Source organism: Arachis hypogaea, chromosome 1, assembly GCF_003086295.3.
Source record: "Arachis hypogaea cultivar Tifrunner chromosome 1, arahy.Tifrunner.gnm2.J5K5, whole genome shotgun sequence".
In the NCBI taxonomy this organism is placed as follows: domain Eukaryota; kingdom Viridiplantae; phylum Streptophyta; class Magnoliopsida; order Fabales; family Fabaceae; genus Arachis; species Arachis hypogaea.
This window is the reverse complement of record NC_092036.1, coordinates 70349014-70367922: the sequence shown is the minus strand read 5'-3', so window position 1 is coordinate 70367922 and position 18909 is coordinate 70349014.

Sequence of the window (18909 nt, the reverse complement as noted above, 5' to 3'; positions counted from 1 at the left end):
TACCTACTTAGTTAAAAGTAAATAAGTTCTTCAAGACAAATATGAACTGGATTTCACTAATTCAAATCACAAAATACAATATGAATAATTTGCAAGAAGAAGATAGCTCATGAAAGCAGGGAACATAGAATTAAGCGCTGAACCCTTACTGGTAGTGTATATTACTCTAACTCTCAAGTGTCTAGGGTCAATTCTCTCAATTCTCTACTAATCTTGCTTTCTATAGCTTGCTCTTCATCTAACAATCAACAAAAATTTAATGCACCAATACACAAATCAAGAGGTCTTTTAAGGGTTGTAATAGGGTTAGGGTCAAGGTAGGATTGTATTTGGCCAAATGGACTAAAATTTGAATCCTTAATTAACATAAACTTTCCACCTAACTTAAGACAATCCATTTAATTAAAATACAAAATCTAACTTCCCATTAACTGTGCTTTTCACATGTTTATGCATTCCAAGTTTTGAGTACAGCTCATATGCATTGATTTCACTATTTATTTTGGGGCATTTTGTCCCATTTTATTAATTGCTCTTTTCTTTTTCTTTTTCACTTTTTTTTATTTTTCTCAATGCATATGATTAAAATATTGAATGCAATAACATCTGCTCAACCATTATTTTGCACATTTTCACTAAAATATACAACACCCAATTATTCAAACCAAATATTTTCAAACCCAACTTTCCCACACTTAAATCATGAGCACTTTTACTAGTCTAAGCTAACCAAGGATTCAAATTAAGGACATTATTGTTTTTCGCTTAGAGTTAGTAATGAGCTAGAGTAAAGAACAAATGGGTATATTAGGCTCAAATTGGTTTGCAAAGGATAATAAAAGGGTAAGGCCATATGGGTATGTAAACTCAGTGAAACAAGGCCTCAATCATATAAGTGCATGCATACATCAAATGATGGAAATATAGAATTAAGCAAGACAAAGATCACACTTTTAAAGAGAAAAACACACATAAAAAATAAAATATTGGTTGATAGAATGCAACCAATCAAATAGGCTCAAAATCTCACTGGTTTTGTGCGTTCGAGCTCTAAACTATGTTCCAAAACAATATTTCTTCATACAAGTTTTTCAAAAAGTTTTTAATTTAAATTAGTGAAATACTATAAAAAGTTTTCTTGAAAAAGAAAATATTACTTCAACCAAGTGGTAAAATATGCACAAAATTAAACTATAATGCAACAATGAAAAACAAAAATTGGTGTTTAAGAAGGGACTAACTGACCCGTGGAGATCGGTATCGGCTTCCCCACACTTAAAGATTGCACCGTCCTCAGTGCATGCTGAGATGTACAGGTGGGCGGGTGTTGTGGTTCCTCAGCCGATGCTCGGTGTAGACTCTTTCTCTTTACTCTTCCCGGTGGCCAGCCTGAAAAAGGGAGAAGAGAAAGGGACATGAAGTCAAAGGGATAGAGCAAAGGGGATGGCTGTGATGACAAGTCATCTTAGCCTAGTTTTACTAGTCTTTTTCTTTGTTTTTAATTAGTTTTATGCACTTTCTTAAGCCATAAGTAAGCCAATAGGGTTGAAATTCATGTTATCTTTGACTCAATCAATCATGTATAAAATGATGCCTTTTCATGAGATATTGTGTTATAATTGTCATACATTTTAGAATGGAAATATTCTCATGATTTGAAGCATAGCTTTGATGATTTTGATTGATTGATGATAGGTGAAACAAGGCTTGGAAGGAGGGTGCAAGAGGCTCAAAAAGAAGGCCCTGGGAGGCAACGTTGGAGCCAACGTTTAACCTCAAACGTTGAGGCAAACGTTGGCTGAAGAAAGAGACCCTGGATGCCAACGTTGGAGCCAACGTTTGACCTCAAACTTTGAGGCAAACGTTGGCCGAAGAAAGAGGCTCATGGAGGCAACGTTGGAGCCAACGTTTGACCTCAAATGTTGAGGCAAACGTTGGCACCACAAGGAGGAAAATTGAAGCCCCCGGGAGGATGAAGTTTGCGCCAACGTTTGACCTCAAACGTTGAGGCAAACGTTGGCGCCAAGAAGGAAGAATGGGCTCCTGGGCAAAACCAACGTTTGAGCCAACGTTTGACCTCAAACGTTGGGTCAAACGTTGGCGACATTTTGGCAAATAAGAGCATGGAAGAGCACCCCTGATTGATGAGTTAATTGAGCCACGTTTGCGCCAACGTTTTACCTCAAACGTTGGCCAAAAAGAATGCATAGGGGATCCACGTTTGAGCTCACGTTTGACCTCAAACGTTGAGCCAAACGTGGATGACAGCAACGGGCTCTGCTTCATCTTTCACTCAGCAACGTTTGAGTCAACGTTTGCCCTCAAACGTTGGCTCAAACGTGAAACTTGCATGGCCGGTTCACAAGTGGTTTTCTTCCCAACACTTAGAGCAATCAACGGAGGCAACTAGCAACCCAATTCCATCAAGGCCAAGGCCCAATTCAAGGCTTGAAGATCAATAGAAGAAAGTGTATAAATAGCTTAGGATTTAAAGTTTTAAGAGCTTTTGATTTTGGGAGTTTTGCGGAGAAACTTTTGGAGAGAGCACTTGACATTTGAGAGAGTTTTCTGGGAGGAGAATTGAATTCTCTTCCTCTGGGTTTTCTTGTTTACTTTCCTGCAAAGTTTTGTTTGAATCTTGGGTGTTGGAGAATTGAAGGAATTCTATTTCAATTCCACCCTGAGATCTCTCTGTTTCATTCACTGCACTCTTGAGAAATTGAGATTTGAATTTAGTTCTTCTTCTGTTTGATTTTAATTCCTCTTGCAATTGAATTGTGGTTTTGATCTAGGAAGGCATTGAGATCTAGAATTGGTTATCTAGTCTCTTGGGTCCTGAGATCTATTGGTTTCCATTTCAATTTCCTTGTTTAATTTCTGCAATCCCACATCCCTGACCCATTTACAATTCAAGTCATTTACATTCCTTGCACTTTAAGTTTCTACAATTTACATTACTTGTTCTTTAAGATTCAGCACTTTAAATTTCAGTTCTCTTTAATTTCATGCAATTCACCCATTCCCTTTACTTTCTGCAATTTAAATTCCTGTTAACACAAATTCACACAATCAACACTTATTTGCTTGACTAAATCAACCACTAAACTAAAATTGCTCAATCCTTCAATCCCTGTGGGATCGACCTCACTCCCGTGAGTTTTATTACTTGATGCGACCCGGTACACTTGCCGGTGAGTTTTGTGTCGAATCGTTTTTCGCACATCAAGTTTTTGGCGCCGTTGCCAGGGATTGATTTAGATCAACAATGATTAAGTGGGTGAGAAGTTTAGATCAAGCATTTTCTTTGTTTTTGTTCTCTGTTTTAAAGTGAAACCAAGGTGTTTGTGTTTTTGCCTCACTAAGGAATTCTGTCTCTGTGACATGAATTTCAATTTTCATTGATGTTGCATTTTACAAAGTATAAATGGAGTTCAACTCATCTTATGGTCAAACAAAATTTTACGGGATATTGCCCACCATCACCAACCTCTAATGATGGCTGGGAATATCACCAAGAGAATACACATTCTGAGCACTCCAATCTATGGAGAAATGCTTCAGAACCACAAGATGAGCAAGAAAATCAAATGGGATACTTTCCACCACCACAAAATGATTCAAGTCATTATTCTAATGGTGGCTGGGAGTATCACCAAGGAATGAAAGAGCATTCACCCTCACGTCCCAGTTTCTCATTTGAAAGTTCTTCATCACTTGATTATGCCTCAACACAAAATTTCCTCCAAAATCCATACAAGTCATCCCATCAATCACACAACTCATTCCATACCCCTCAACACAACGTCACCACAACAAATCCACATCACCAAAATTTCTCTCAACCTTCATCTCTTGAACCACCAGATGAGGATTACCTTCAAGCCATTGAAATACATAGAAAACTCGTGGAAAGATACACACAACCCCAATCCTGGAAAGAAATCATCCTCAAAAAGATGAATGAGCCCTTAGAGCAAACAAGGAGGAACTTAGAACCATCAAACAGAGAGGATGAAGATCAATTTGTGGGTGAGGAAGTGGAAAAGCAAGATGAGGAAGCCTCTGTGTCAAGTGAAATTTCAGTGAAAAAGGAAGAGGTGGTGGAAGTATTTGGACATGAGTCAAGGATTTTACATTCACAAGAGCCACTTGAGGTGACAATGAAACACAAAGATTCCCTCCCAGAGGCATTAATAGAAAATCATGAAGAAGAAAGGGAGGAAGACACTCAAGAGAAGTCACACTCAACTGAAGCAGAGAAGTACATGAAGGAAAAGCTCATGGAACCACCAATGCAAGAGGCTCTTGATAAAGAAATCACTCCAACAATCACACAGCAACCAAAACTTGGATTCAAGGAAGTGAAGGCAATTAACAAAAGCACCAATAAGAGGATTGTGACCAAGATATCAAGGACAACATTCAAGAAAAGGTCAACTGCAAATAATCCTCCCCCTGATCAAGCAAGCAAGCTCAACCAAGCCAATTTCAAAAGAAAGCTTGCTGAGAGAAAACCAAGAAAGGGGACAATAGCTGAAACTTCTCCCCTCTTGAAGTCATTCCTCTTAACAAACTGGAAGAAGAGGAAGAAAGTGAAGAATAGGTAAACAGTAGGTAACATTTCTTCTCCTTGTCTTGTTTAAATTTCAATAAACTGGGATATGATCACATTCTAAGTTTGGTGTTGCCCTGCAACAAACTGTTTTCCATCTTCATGGATGATTGCATCAATTTTACATGGAAGTGTCACACTAAGATTCTAAGTTTGGTGTGCCACTTAATTGTCTATGCAACTCATCCAACAACATCACTTGTCTGCATAATCATATTGCCCTTGCATTATTATTTTTCTTTTGTTTTGACATTTCGTTTGCATTCTCTTTGTTTTAGTCACTTCTTTATGTTTTTTTTATGTTTCCTGTTATTAACTGTTTTTGTTAATACATCACCAAGAGATCCTTATTCATGGCAAATCTTGGCTTGGTGATTATTCAACAAATAACAGTTTCTCTTGTTTAGTTATAATTCAAATAAATTGATATATGGTTGCATTCTAAGTTTGGTGTTGCTATGCAACAAAATTTGGTTCCAATTCTTATAAGATACTTGCATTAATTCTAAGTGAAAGTGTCACACTAAGTTTGGTGTGCCACTTATCTTTTATGCAATGTATTGTGCACACCTTCTTATCTATGCAATCAAAATGTCTCTGTCTCTTGTGCCTTGATTATTATCTTTAATTTTGCTTGCTTAGAACACATGTACTACTAACTTTTCATTGTGTAAGACATTCATGATCCATCTTAGCCCCATAGCCATTGTTCTAATTGTTGCTTGAGGATGAGCAAGCATTTCGAGTTGGCAAGGGAAAGAGGAAGAATGGGAGGAAAATGACAACAATAGAGAAGATGAACTACAAGGTTGTAAAGTTCCTTTTTCTCTCATTTGTTTCAAGCACTATAAACTGCATGATTGTCTTTACCTTCTCTGTATGCATGTGTGTGTGAAAAGGCATAGTTTGATTTCTAAATTTCAACATGGTGTTGTGGCATTATGATTACCAACTTGAGTTTTGTGAATTCAAAAGCAATAAAGTATCATGATCATAAACAAACAAGGATTTAAAGAAGAATTTAGCATGTTCATAAAGGTACTGGAAAGCTAGTATGTTTGACTGTTGCTTGATTACATTGGATTTTATTTAATTGAAGTTTTCATCTAGGACATTTTGTGAAATCTTTTGAAAATCATGAAAACATTGAAGAAGCAAATTGCAAAAATAAAGCAAGAAAAGAAAAAGGGAAAAAATGAGAAAGCTGAAGGCTCTGAGTACCAATGACAATTTATTTGTTAAGTGCTTGTGGTGTTTATGTATCAAGCCAAATGCTTGAAAACAAAACACTTAGAAGTCAAGGCTAGGCTCAAGTGCAAAAGCACTCCCTCAAAGCTCAAGGCTCTGAGCATCAATGATTAGAGAGTCAAAAAAAAAAAAGAGCTTAATGAAGTCCTCTAATTAAATGCTTGTGGTGCTTATGTATCAAGTGGTAATACTTGAAAACAAAGCATTTAGAAGTCGTAGCTTTGTTATTAACTCATGGGGCAAAGCACCCAAAAGGAGAAGCTGAAAAAAAAAATCATCAAAAGCTTGTTTCAAGGAAGAATTATAAGAAAAAAGATTTCATAAATTGAGCTAGATAGAAGCATCAATCATCTACATTTCTTTTGTGATTGTAGCTTGCTTAGAAAACTAGCTTACCATAAACATTGAGTTGCTATTCTTCTCACCTTGGTTTGTCAATCTTTATTGCATGATTCTTTTCTTGCTTGGGGATAAGCAAGGTTTAAGTTTGGTGTTGTGATGACATGTCATCATGTCATGTTTTTCTATGCTTTTTCTTTGTTTTTTTATAGGTTTTATGCACTTTCTGGAGTTATAAGTAAGCCATTTGGGTAGAAATTCATGTTTCCTTAGATTCAATCAACCATGGATGAATTGATGCATTTTCATGAGTTTCTGTGCAATAATTGCTTATATATCAAGAAGAAGAAGAACTCTCATGATTATAGCATAGCTTTGATGCAATTGTTGATTGATGATAGGAGGAATAAAGCTTGGAAGGAGGTTGCAAGAAGATGAAGAATGCCCTGGAGAAGAACCAACGTTTGAGCCAACGTTTGACCTCAAACGTTGAGGCAAACGTTGGCTGAAGAAGAAACTCTTGGAAGGCAACGTTTGCGCCAACGTTTGACCTCAAACGTTGAGGCAAACGTTGGCGCCTCACAGCTTGAAGGGGTATACTTCCAACAAGAATAACTTGAGCTACAGAACTCCAAATGAGGTGATTTAAAAAGCAATGGAAAGTAGGAATCAAGAGCTTTCCAAGCATATATGGCACTGCATGGTGGATATAAAAATTGAGGGAGAAAACTGCCCGGAAAAGTGCATAAACAAACATGACACCAACCTATAGTAAGGCCAGCTGACCTCTGCATCTTCGACGGAGTATAACTCGAGCTGTGGAGCTCCAAATGATGCGCTTCCAACGGCATTGGAAAGTAGAGATTCAGGGCTTTCCAACAATGTATAATAGTATGGGGTGGACAGCACGTTCAAGCTTCCGAAACTGGCAATGTTCGCAACGTTTGCGCCAACGTTTGACCTCAAACGTTGAGGCAAACGTTGGCGCCACAAAGAAGAAAAATAACACTCTTGGCAGCGACGTTTGAGCCAACGTTTGACCTCAAACGTTGAGGCAAACTTTGGCTACATTTTGGCAAGAAAGAGCATGGAAGAACACCCCTGGTCGATGAGCTAATTGAGCCACGTTTGCGCCAACGTTTGACCTCAAACGCTGGGCCAAACGTTGGCCACAAAGAAGGCAGGGGAGATCCACGTTTGAGCTCACATTTGACCTCAAACGTTGAGCCAAACGTGGATGACAGCAAGAATGGGCTCTGCATAATTGTTCACACGGCAACGTTTGAGTCAACGTTTGACCACAAACGTTGGCTCAAACGTGAAAGTTACATGGCCCGGTTCACAAGTGGATTTCTTCCCAACACCAAGAGCAAGCAACAGAGGCCTAATTCAACCCAATTCCATCAAGGCCAAGGCCCAATTGAAGGCTCTAGGATCATGTAAAGAAAGTGTATAAATAGCTTAGGATTTGAAGTTTTAGGGGAGCTTTCCTTGGAGTTTACATAGAGAGTTTTCGGAGAGCTTTTGGTGTTGAGTGATTTTGAGTTTCTAAGTCTCGGGGAAGGAGAATTAAATTCCCTTCCTCTTAGTTTTCTTGCTTTCAATTTCAATTACATTTGCTTGGATCTTGGGTTGGAGAATTGAAGGAATTCTGTTTCAATCTCATCCTGAGATCTCTCTGTTTATTTACTGTTTAATTGAATTTCAGTTTCGGCTAATTGCCTCTTCATCTACTTTCTCTGCAATTTACATTTCCTTTGCAACTGCTCTTGTTGGATCTAGGAAGGCGTTGAGATCTAGACTTGGTTATCTAGTCTCTTGGGTCCCGAGATCTGAATTCCAATTTTACATTCCCTGTTTAATGCTTTTCAATCTCATTTACATTTATGTTCTAAGATCCGATTCAATCCAAGTCATCTTCTATTTTTCTGTTTGTTGCAATTTACTTTTCCTTGTTTAATTTCTGCAAATCCAATTCCCAGTTCCCTTTATAATTCAAGTCATTTACCTTTCTTGCAATTTAAGTTTCAGCTATTTTACTTTCTTGTTCTTTAAGTTTCTGTCCAATTTACATTCTGCCATTTAATTTTGCTTGTCATTTACTTTCTGCTGCATCAATTATCACTCACCAATGTTAGCTTGACTAAACTAATCACCCACTAAAGTTGCTTGATCCATCAATCCCTGTGGGATCGACCTCACTCTTGTGAGTTATTACTACTTGATGCGACCCGGTACACTTGCCGGTTGGATTTGTGTGTTGGAAATTCGTTTTCCGCAAAAACACCCATCAGGCGGTACGAGTGATAATCATGCCAAGTAAGGAAAATAGTGAATGAAAGACATGGTCGCGATTCCATGTGATCAGTTCATCAATGGAAATATAGCAAGGCATGGGGAGTATTGGATGCAAGATGTATATTAGCATGCCGGCAAGGGCATGAGTAGCATAGATCAAGCATCAAAAGTCTAGATGTATTATTAGTCGTGAGAAACTAACAATAACATTTGTATTGACAATTATATTTAATTAATAAAATAGTAAAGGAAATTTGTGAAAAGCAAGCATTGAATAGTAGAATAGAATAATGTAGAAAAGTGCATGATGCCATACGGGCTTTTTCACAAACATAAAGCATGCATATTAAATAAGGTATGAAAAGTATTAAATTGAACATGCAAGCACCCTTTAAAAAATGATATATAATTGTCAAATAATTTCTTAACAATCCACAAGCAAAATAATGACTCAAATAAGTTTCCAACACCAACTAAAAGAAAAAAGAAAGAAAAAAAAAGGAGGAAGAAAGAAATAAGAAGGGAAAGAAAAGATTAGATTTGGGGAAGAAAAGATGAGATATCTTGGCTGATCTGGATAAGGCAGGCGACGCGAACGCGTGAGGGACGCGTTTGCGCGGTTGGCGCTATTGTCAAGTGACGCGGCCGCGTGAGTGAATTCGTGCTACTAGCGCGGTGGCAGCCGCGCGCTCGTGCAACTTTCTGTTTGAAATTCATTTTGCCAAGATTTTGGGTGACGCGGCCGCGTGGGTGACACGATTGCGTGATAGGCCATATTATGGGGATTGACGCGGACTGTTGGGCACGCGTTCGCATGGCAGGGCTTGTGCTGCTAGCACGAGTCCAGCCCAATTCTAGCGCAGCTTTCGACCATACACCTTTTTTTTTTACGTCGATTACCAAGTCACGCGGCCGCGTGGGTGACGCGGACGCGTGGGAGGCATGTTTCGTGTGTGACGCGGACGCGTCAGCGACGCGGTCGCGTGGATCAATTTGAGCCAAAGGCACGCCTCCAGCCACGCTCTCGCGTGACTCTCTGTTCACTTTAATTTTCTTCCCAACGTACTAGTGACGCGAACGCGTCAGCGATGCTACCGCGTCGCGTGCGTGCTTCTTTTTTTTATGCAGTATGCAGAATGCAAAATGCAAAATGCAATGAATGTCATACAAAAATTGCAGGTTCAATAAAAATTCAAAAACAGACTAAAATTAAAACTAAAAAGAGAATGATCATACCATGGTGGGTTGTCTCCCACTTAGCACTTTTAGTTAAAGTCCTTAAGTTGGATATTTGAGGAGCTTCCTTGTTATGGTGGCTTGTGCTTGTATTCATCCAAAAATCTCCACCAATGTTTGGAATTCCAGTAGCCTCCGGGATCCCAAACTAGGCGCAGAAAGCCTTCAAGTAAGTTAAAGCATGTAACAAGGCCCCAAGGGTGTTGATTGCCAGAGTGAATTCCGGGGTCCCAAACCTTGCTTTTACACCCGTCTTCCTGTTGAGCAATATTGTTCCATCCGGGTGGCAAGCAGTCTAAATTCTCACTGAAGCAGCCAAACAAGTTCCTAGACCCATTCAGTTGAGCTCTACACAAACCTTTGCATTTAAACTTAAAGCTTCCAACCATAATGAACCTTGCAGGACAATTCTTACCACTGACCATCTTCCTCTTACTCTTAATGCCACAAAGAGCTCTAAGTTGACCATCCGTCTCCAGTAGCCCATATTCAAGTGAAGTTAGAAAGCTAAGGGATATGAATTTTACCCACTTGAATGTTGTGAAGGATGATGGCAACTTAGGGGGATGGATCTCCAATAACTTAGGCAAGGTGATTTCAAGCTCCACTCCCTTGTGCTCTTTGACAACTTCCACCTCTTTGCAAACTTCTTTGATTTCAACCTCTTCCTCTCGGTAGCTTTCTTCTAATTCAAACTCTTCTTTATTACTTACCAAGGGCATGGGAGGTTGTGCTTCTTCTTCTTTAATTTCCATATCTTGATCAACCTCTTCCAAGTCTTCAACTATGATATGCCTTGGAGGTTGTACACCCTCATCAGCATCAATTTCAATCGCCTTGGAAGGAAGCTCTATGTCTTTAACCATTTCTTAATCTTCAATAATTCCGGCTTCCTCCACTTGTTCCAGTACAAATTCATGCTCTTTACTGTCCACCGGAGTTTCTAATGTCTCCTTCATGCTACGTTCTTTATTAGATTGTCCACATGAAGCTATAGGGGTTCCTTGAGTGTCCGAACGTCGGGAAGCCAATTGATTTATTGCTTGATTCAATTGATGAAGGGTTGCCTGAAATCGATCCACTATTTCCTTGAGACGATCCGTTGATTCTTGTTCCGCTTGGGTATCATAAGTAGGACCATAGGGCTCTTGGATTGATGGATATGGATATGGTGCATATGGAGGTGGTGGTTCTTGGAAGTAATTGGGTTGGAATTTGGGTCGTTCTATATATGGTTCATACGGTGTATAGGGTGGTTGGTATAGTGGATTTGGGTTGGGGTCATATGGAGGTGAATGGAAGAAAGGGGCTTGTGAGTATGGTGATCTAAAGTCATATTGAGGAGAGGGTTCATAAGCATATGGTGGTGGTTGTTGATAGTCAAAAGAGTGCTCACCATAGCCATGGCCTTGATATGCATCACAGAATGATTGTTGATAGTCCATCGGAGGTAGTTGTTGCCATGAGGGTTGATCAAATCCTTGTGGCTCCTCCCATCTTTGATTGTTCCATCCTTGATGCATGTTCTCATTGTAATCTCTTCTTCCTGCAACATAATTGTAACCAGACTCATAGCCAAAAGGGTGAGAGTTCATAGTAATAGGAGAAAATAGAAACAAAAACTAAAAAAGAAAATACTTTAAAAAAAGATATGATTTTTGAAAAAGATAAGAAAATATTTTGAAAAAGATATGATTTTTGAAAAAAAAAAGATAAAATAAGATTTTGAAAAAAAGATATGATTTTTTTTTGAAAAATATTTGAAATTTAAAATTTGATTTTGAAATAAGATAAGATAAGATAAAAATTTTAAAATAAAAATCTGAAATTTTTTTTGAAAAATATTAACAATAACCAATAATAAGGCACACGTTTGTGATTCCCCGGCAACGACGCCATTTTGAAGAACTGAAGATTGATGGTTTAGAAGTTATAGTAAACTCTCATTGTAAGTATTGTTACTAAACCAAGCAATCAACCTTTCTTACAAATGTTTTGGTTGTCACAAGTAACAAACCCCTTTAAAATTGATAACCGAATATTTAAACCTCGGGTCATCTTCTCAAGGAATTGCAGGGAGGTATGACTTATTATTGACTATGAAAAAGGTAAAATTTTGGGGGTTTTGAGAATGAGGAATAAGTACAATAAATGATAAGCGAAATAAATAAATAACTATAAAATAAACTCTTGGCAAGATATGAAAATTCAGAAGTCCTATCCTAGTTACTCTTATAAGAATGGAAGTTAATCCCACTTAGGTAACCTTTGCGTAAGCAAGGGAAAGTCCAGTGAACCAATTGGTTAGAATTCCTAAGTCCTAGCTAACTCCTATGGGAAGGCTAGAGTTAGTGGAATTCCAGTTAATTAGCCAACATAACAATCACTCATGAATAGTTGATAACTCAAGAGCTTCCAGTTAATCAATTAAAGCCAAGAATATAAAAAGCTAAATGAAAATCATAGATCTGAAAATACCTCAAATGTATTTAAATATAAATTTAAATCTAACGTGGAAAGATTTATGAATCAAATGGGCAACATAAATAATAAAAAGATAAAAGTATTAGAGTATCCAAAGTAGAAGAGAAATATAAAATAAAAGAAATATTGAACCTGATATGAAGATGAGATAAATCCCTAATTTCTAAAAATCCTAATCCTAAATCCTAAGAGAGAAGAGAGAGCCTCTCTCTCTAAAAACTACATCTAAATCCTAAAAAGTGAATTATGAAAGCATGTTGAGTCTCTGTATGTTCCCTGACTTTAATCTGTGTTTCTGGGCCAAAACTAGGTTGAAATGTGGCCCAGAATCTCTTACAGTGACTTTTATAATTCTGCAGATCGCGCACGTCACGCGTCCGCGTCGTCCACGCGTTCGCGTCATTCGTGCAGCTTCCAAACCGCGCGGTCGTGTCAGGCAAGCGAACGCATCACTCTGATTCCTTCCATTTCGCGCGGTCGCCTGAGCCATGCGACCGCATGACTTTTCGCTGGTCATCTCCTCAATTTCTTGTATTCCTTCCATCTTTGCACACTTCCTCTTCATTTTCCAAGCCATTCCTGCCCTATGAATCCTAAAACACTTAACACACAGATCAAGGCATCAAATGGTAATAAGAGAGGATTAAGATTAGCTTAATTAAGACCAAAGAAGCATGTTTTCAATCATGTAATAATTTTAGGAAGGAAATATAAATGCATGCTAATTATATGAATAAGTAGGTAAAGACCATGATAAAACCACACAATTAAACACATTGTAAACCATAAAACCGTGGTTTATCACGAAGCTTCGAATGTTAGCTTTCCAACGCAACTAAAACCGCGTCATTTGGACCTCTGTAGCTCAAGTTATGGTCGATTTAGTACCAAGAGGTCAGGCTGGACAGCTTTAGCAGTTTCTTCAGTTTCTTGTATTCCTTCCACTTTTGCATGCTTCCTTTCCATCCTCTAAGCCATTCCTGTCCTGTAATCCCTGAAATCACTTAACGCACATATCACGGTATCTAATGGTAATAAGAGAGGATTAATATTAGCAAATATAAGGCCAAAGAAGCATATTTTCAATCATAGCACAAAATCAGGAAGGAAAATGTAAAGCCATGCATTTTGTATGAACAAGTGTATGAAAGATTGATAAAATCCACTCAATTGAGCACAAGATAAACTGTAAAATAGCGGTTTATCAATCTCCCCACACTTAAACATTAGCATGTCCTCATTCTAAGCTCAAGAGAAGCTACAAGAGAGTGAAGAAGAATGGTAAAACTTATGAAATGCAACCTATCTATATGAACGCAACTACATGCAAAATGCTTTTATCTACATGGTTAAAGGTAAACAAATATGAACTGGATTTCACTAATTCAAATCACAAAATAAAGTACAAGTAAACTTGCAAAAGAAAATAGCTTATGAAAGCAGGGAATAAGGAATCGAGCATCGAACCCTCACTGGAAGTGTATACACTCTAATCGCTCAGGTGTTTGAAGTTCGATTCTCTTAATTCTCTACTAATCTTACTTTCTAAGGCTTGCTCTTCATCTAACAATCAACAAAAATTTAATGCACCAATACGCAAATCAAGAGGTCTTTTAAGGGTTGTAATGGGGTCAAGGTCAAGGTAGGATTGTATTTGGTCAAGTGGACTCAAATCTGAATCCTTAATTAACCTAAACTTCCCACCTAACTTAGGACAATCCATGTAATTACAATGCAAAATTTAACTTCCCATTAATGATGTTTTCCACACATTTATGCATCCCAAATTTAAGTACAACTCATATGCATTGATATTATTACTTAACTTGGGGCATTTTGTCCCCTTTTATTATTTGCTCTTTTTCTTTTCTTTTTCTCTCCTTTTTTTATTTTTCTTTTTATTTTTTTTCTTTTATTTTTTTCAATGCATACGATTAAGATATTGAATGCAAGAATATATGCTCAATTATTGTTTTGCACATTTTCACAAGAATACACAACACCCAATTCTCAAACCAAATGTTTTCAATCCCAATTTCCCCACACTTAAATCATGAACACTTTCACTAGTCTAAGCTAACCAAGGATTCAAATTAAGGACATTATTATTTTTTGCTTAGATTTAATGATGTGCTAAAATAAAGAACAAATGGGGTAAAATATGCTCAAATTGGTTTGCAAAGGATAATGAAAGGTAAGGCCATATGGGTATGTAAGCTTAGTAAAATAAGGCCTCAATCATATAAGTGCATGCATACATCAAATAATGGAAATATAGAATTAAGCAAGACAAAGATCACAATTATAGAGAGAAAAACACACATAAGAAAAATAAAATAAAATATTGGTTGATAAAATGCAACCAATCAAATAGGCTCAAAATCTCACTAGTTTTGTGTGTTTGAGCTCTAAACCACGTTCCAAAATAATATTTCTTCAAAAATGTTTTTCAAAAAGTTTAATTCAAATTAGTGAAATGCTATAAAAAGTTTCTTGTAAAAGAAAATATTACTTCAACCAAGTAGTGGTAAAATATGCACACAATGTAACAAACCTGCAATCAAAGATGCAAATGCAACAACTAACTACAAAGAAGAGTAAGAATTGGTGTTGAAAAGGAAGTAGCTACCCACCGGAAGTCGGTATCGACCTTCCCACACTTAAAGATTGCACCGTCCTCGGTGCATGCAGAGACGTGCAAGTGGATGGGTGTGGTGGTTCTTTAGCTGGTGCTCTTTTTGTTCCTCTCCTTGCCGGTGGGTTGGAAGCAGCTTTCTCCATACCCTTCTTGGTGGCCATCCTGAAAAGGGGAAAAAGAAGAAAGGTGTATAAGTTCAAAGGGATAAAGCAAGGAAGGAGACAGTACGAGTGATAATCTTGCCAAGGTAAAGATAATGAGCTAAATACATGGTCACGACTACATGCAATTAGTTCATCAATGGTAATATAGCAAGTGCATATTATGGCAAGTAGATGCAAGATGTTCATTGGCATGTCGGTAAAGGCATGAGTAACATAGATCAAGCATCAATAACTAAAATGTATTATCACTCATAACAAACTGATAATCATGTTTGTATTGACAATTATTTTCGATTAATAAAAAGGAATGTAAGGGTGTAGTGAAACACAGGCATTAGAGTAGAGGAATGGAACAATTAAAAATGCGAAATGTCATACGGGCTTTTTCACAAACACTTAGTATGCATGTTTAATATGATAAGGAAAGAATTAAAATGAGAACCAGAGGTTCTCAGTATGGTAACAGTACCTAATAATGTAAGATGTAAGGCTTCGGGACGCTGAAAGCAATCCTAGAACTTCACACCGAACAGATATTCAAGCTTAGAATAAAAAAAATAAATAAATCAAGAACTTAAACCATAAACCGGGTTATCTAAACTTAGGGGAATTCTAACTAATACTAATTACCTTAGTAAAAAGCTAGCGTTAGTGGAAACAATAACAACTAACAACCCAAGAATTATCACAAAATGTTAGACATTATGGCTCTAGTAATCCATAAACTCATTTTCCCCAAGCCAATGGGTGAAAATTACCCCATAATCAAAATTGGCCTTTCATTAAACACATAGAGGGCATAAACATAGAACATGGCAAAATTGGAAAAATGATAGAAGATATGAACCATAAATTATCAAAATTAATAAAAGCAACTCAACAAACATATAAAAGCCATCAAACATCAAATTAAACAACTAGGAATCCGAAATTGCAAGACTATATAAATTGGCAAGAGAAATGGAAATATGAGAAAGTGTAGAACAAGTAATGTAATTGAAAAAGACAATTAAAGAAATACTTACAATGTAAATTGCAAAATCCAAAAGCAAGACGTGAAGTATAAAATGCTACAAACCCTAACTAAACCCTAAGAGAGAATTCCCTAATCTACATTACTCCTATTCCTACTATGTGTTTTTCCTATTCTAAGATGGCTCTCTAAGCTAATGCCTTCATATGAGATGTTGCCCCCTTGATATAGCCTTTAATTTCAGCCTCAAGCCTTCAGAAATGGGCCAAAAAGAGCCCCAAAACGCGAATGCACATACATTTTTAATGAAGGCATGCACTGGTACCTGTGAGTACGCACAGATGTGTGCGTGCGCACAGGTCGCTGAATCTGCACTTGTGCGTATGCATAGGGAGTTGTGCGTACGCACACATGGCTATGTGCTTCTCCTTTGTTTTCTTCATGTTTTCTCCCTTTGTTCATGCTTCCTTCCACTTTTTTCCTTGACGAACTTGCCTTTAAGACCTAAAATCATTCAACAAACATGTCATGGCATTGAATGGCATAAAAGTGAGATTAAAATCATTAATTTAAGCTCAAAAATGCATGTTTTCAGATTTAGGCACAATTTAGAGAGAGAACAAAAAAGTATGCTATATATGTGAATAAATGTGGGTTTATATGATGAAATCCACTCAAATCAAACCAAAATATATCGGAAAATATGGACTCATCAATTTTCCCACACTTAAACAATAGCATGTCCTCATGCTAAACCAACAAGGAGAATGATCAAAGGGAAACAACTTATTGACTACAACTACTGATGACAAGTCATCCTAGGCTAGTTTCACAAGCCTATTTCATTAGTTTTTACTTGATTTTCATGCATTTTTAGGTAATAAGTAAGTGTTTGAGTGAGAATTTCATGCTTGTCTTGATTCAATCAAACAATGGTAATTTTATGCATTTTCATTAGATTTCTTGCAAGATTTAGTTGATAATATGAATGATGCAAGATTTGATGATTATGCCAAGGCTTTAATGTATCTGTTTGGTTGAAGATAGGTGAAAAGATGAAGGAAAAGAAGCAGAAAGTACAAAATAAGCTCAAAGGAAGAATTCTGGACACATTTTGAAGTATAAGCACGCTTTGGAGCCTTACGCCACACTTTTAACAGTGTGGCCCATGATTTAAACAAGGAGAGCCCTCTTGGCACGAAAACGCTACGACGCACACGCGTACATAACGCTTACGTGTCGGGCAAGGATTTTTGAAGACCCATGCGTACGCATGCATGACGCGTACGTGTGGATGTGATTGGCGTTTAATTAAAAAGAGAACGCTACATTGCATGAGTGAGCATTTTCGAGCAAGTCCAAATTTGGAATGGAAGTATAGCCATCGACGCGTACATGTGCATGACGCGTACGCGTGGTTATGACTTACCTGAAGAAGGACGCACAAGCATGGGCTGAGCGGCACCGTGGAAATGGCATGTTTGAATACCGATGCGTACGCATAGGTGACGCATATGCGTGCGGAGCACTCAATTGAAAAACGCCACGCTTACTAAGTGAATGCTGAAAAGGGACGCGCACGCGTACATGACGTGGACGCATCAATGTGCCAGATTTCTAAAGCACGCGCAAGCATGAGAGACACGTACACATGGAAGGCCCAAAACGCAAAAAGGACGCGCACGAGCAGAGGACGCATTCGCATGGGTATAAAAGCGTTCTGCTCACTTGATGAATGCTACGCTCTCCTGGAGGTAAATTTTTGCTTAAGTAAATTCGATTCCAAGCCCATTGACATCACTCAAAGGCATAAGAAACAATTAGAATAGGAATTTCATTTGAGTTGTAATTTGTTTTCAATTTTAATTTCATTTGTAATTTAGGAATGCCTATAAAAAGGTTTTAGTTCACAGTAAAGGACGGAAACACACATTTGGAGTAGGAGTATAATAGAAGGCTCAGGCTAGAGGATTAGAGACTTCAAATCTCTCTTGGAGGATTAGAGACTTCAGAGAGCTTAGTATAGTTGATACACTTTTACATTTCAGTTGCCTTGAATTCAGTTTACTTTTATTACAGATCTCAATCTTCTGCACTTCTATTTCTCTGCAACTTTATATTTCTGTTCATGATTCAGTCTAATTTAATCTTCCTGCAATTTAAATTTCCTTTTAACTGGCCTCGAGTACTTTTTGATTGCTTGATCTACTGCTTTCATTAATTTTCCTGCACCCAAATCCCTTTACATTTGATGCAATTTACTTTTGTTATTCTTTAAGCTTCTGCCGATTTACATTTTGCACTTTACATTTCCTGAAACTTACATTCTGTTAGTCCAATTTCACTCAATTCACCACTGTTAGCTTAACTAAACTTATCACCTAACTAAAGTCGCTTGATCCAACAATCCTTGTGGGATCGACATCACTTTTATGAGTTTTACTACTTGATGCGACCCGGTACACTTACCTGTGAGATTGTGTGGAAATTTGATTTTCTCCCATCAAGTTTTTGGTGCCATTGCCGGAGATTGATATAGATTGACAATGATTAAGTGGGTGAGAAGTCTAGATTAAGAATTTTCTTTGTTTTTGTTCTTTTAATTTTCTATTTAAGGCTGATACCAAGGTTTTTGAGTTATTGCCTCACTAAGAAATTCTCATCTTAGACATGAATTTCAGTTTTCTTTGGTGAATGTATTTTGCAAAATTCAAATGGAGTTTAACTCATCTTATGATCAAACAAATTTTATGAGATATTACCCACCATCACCAATTGATCACTCTAATGGTGGCTGGGAATATCACCAAGAAATCACAGATTCTGAGCACTCCAATCAACGGAGAGATGCTTCAGAGCCACAAGATAAGCAAGACAATTTCATGAGATATTGCCCATCACCACAAAATGATTTATA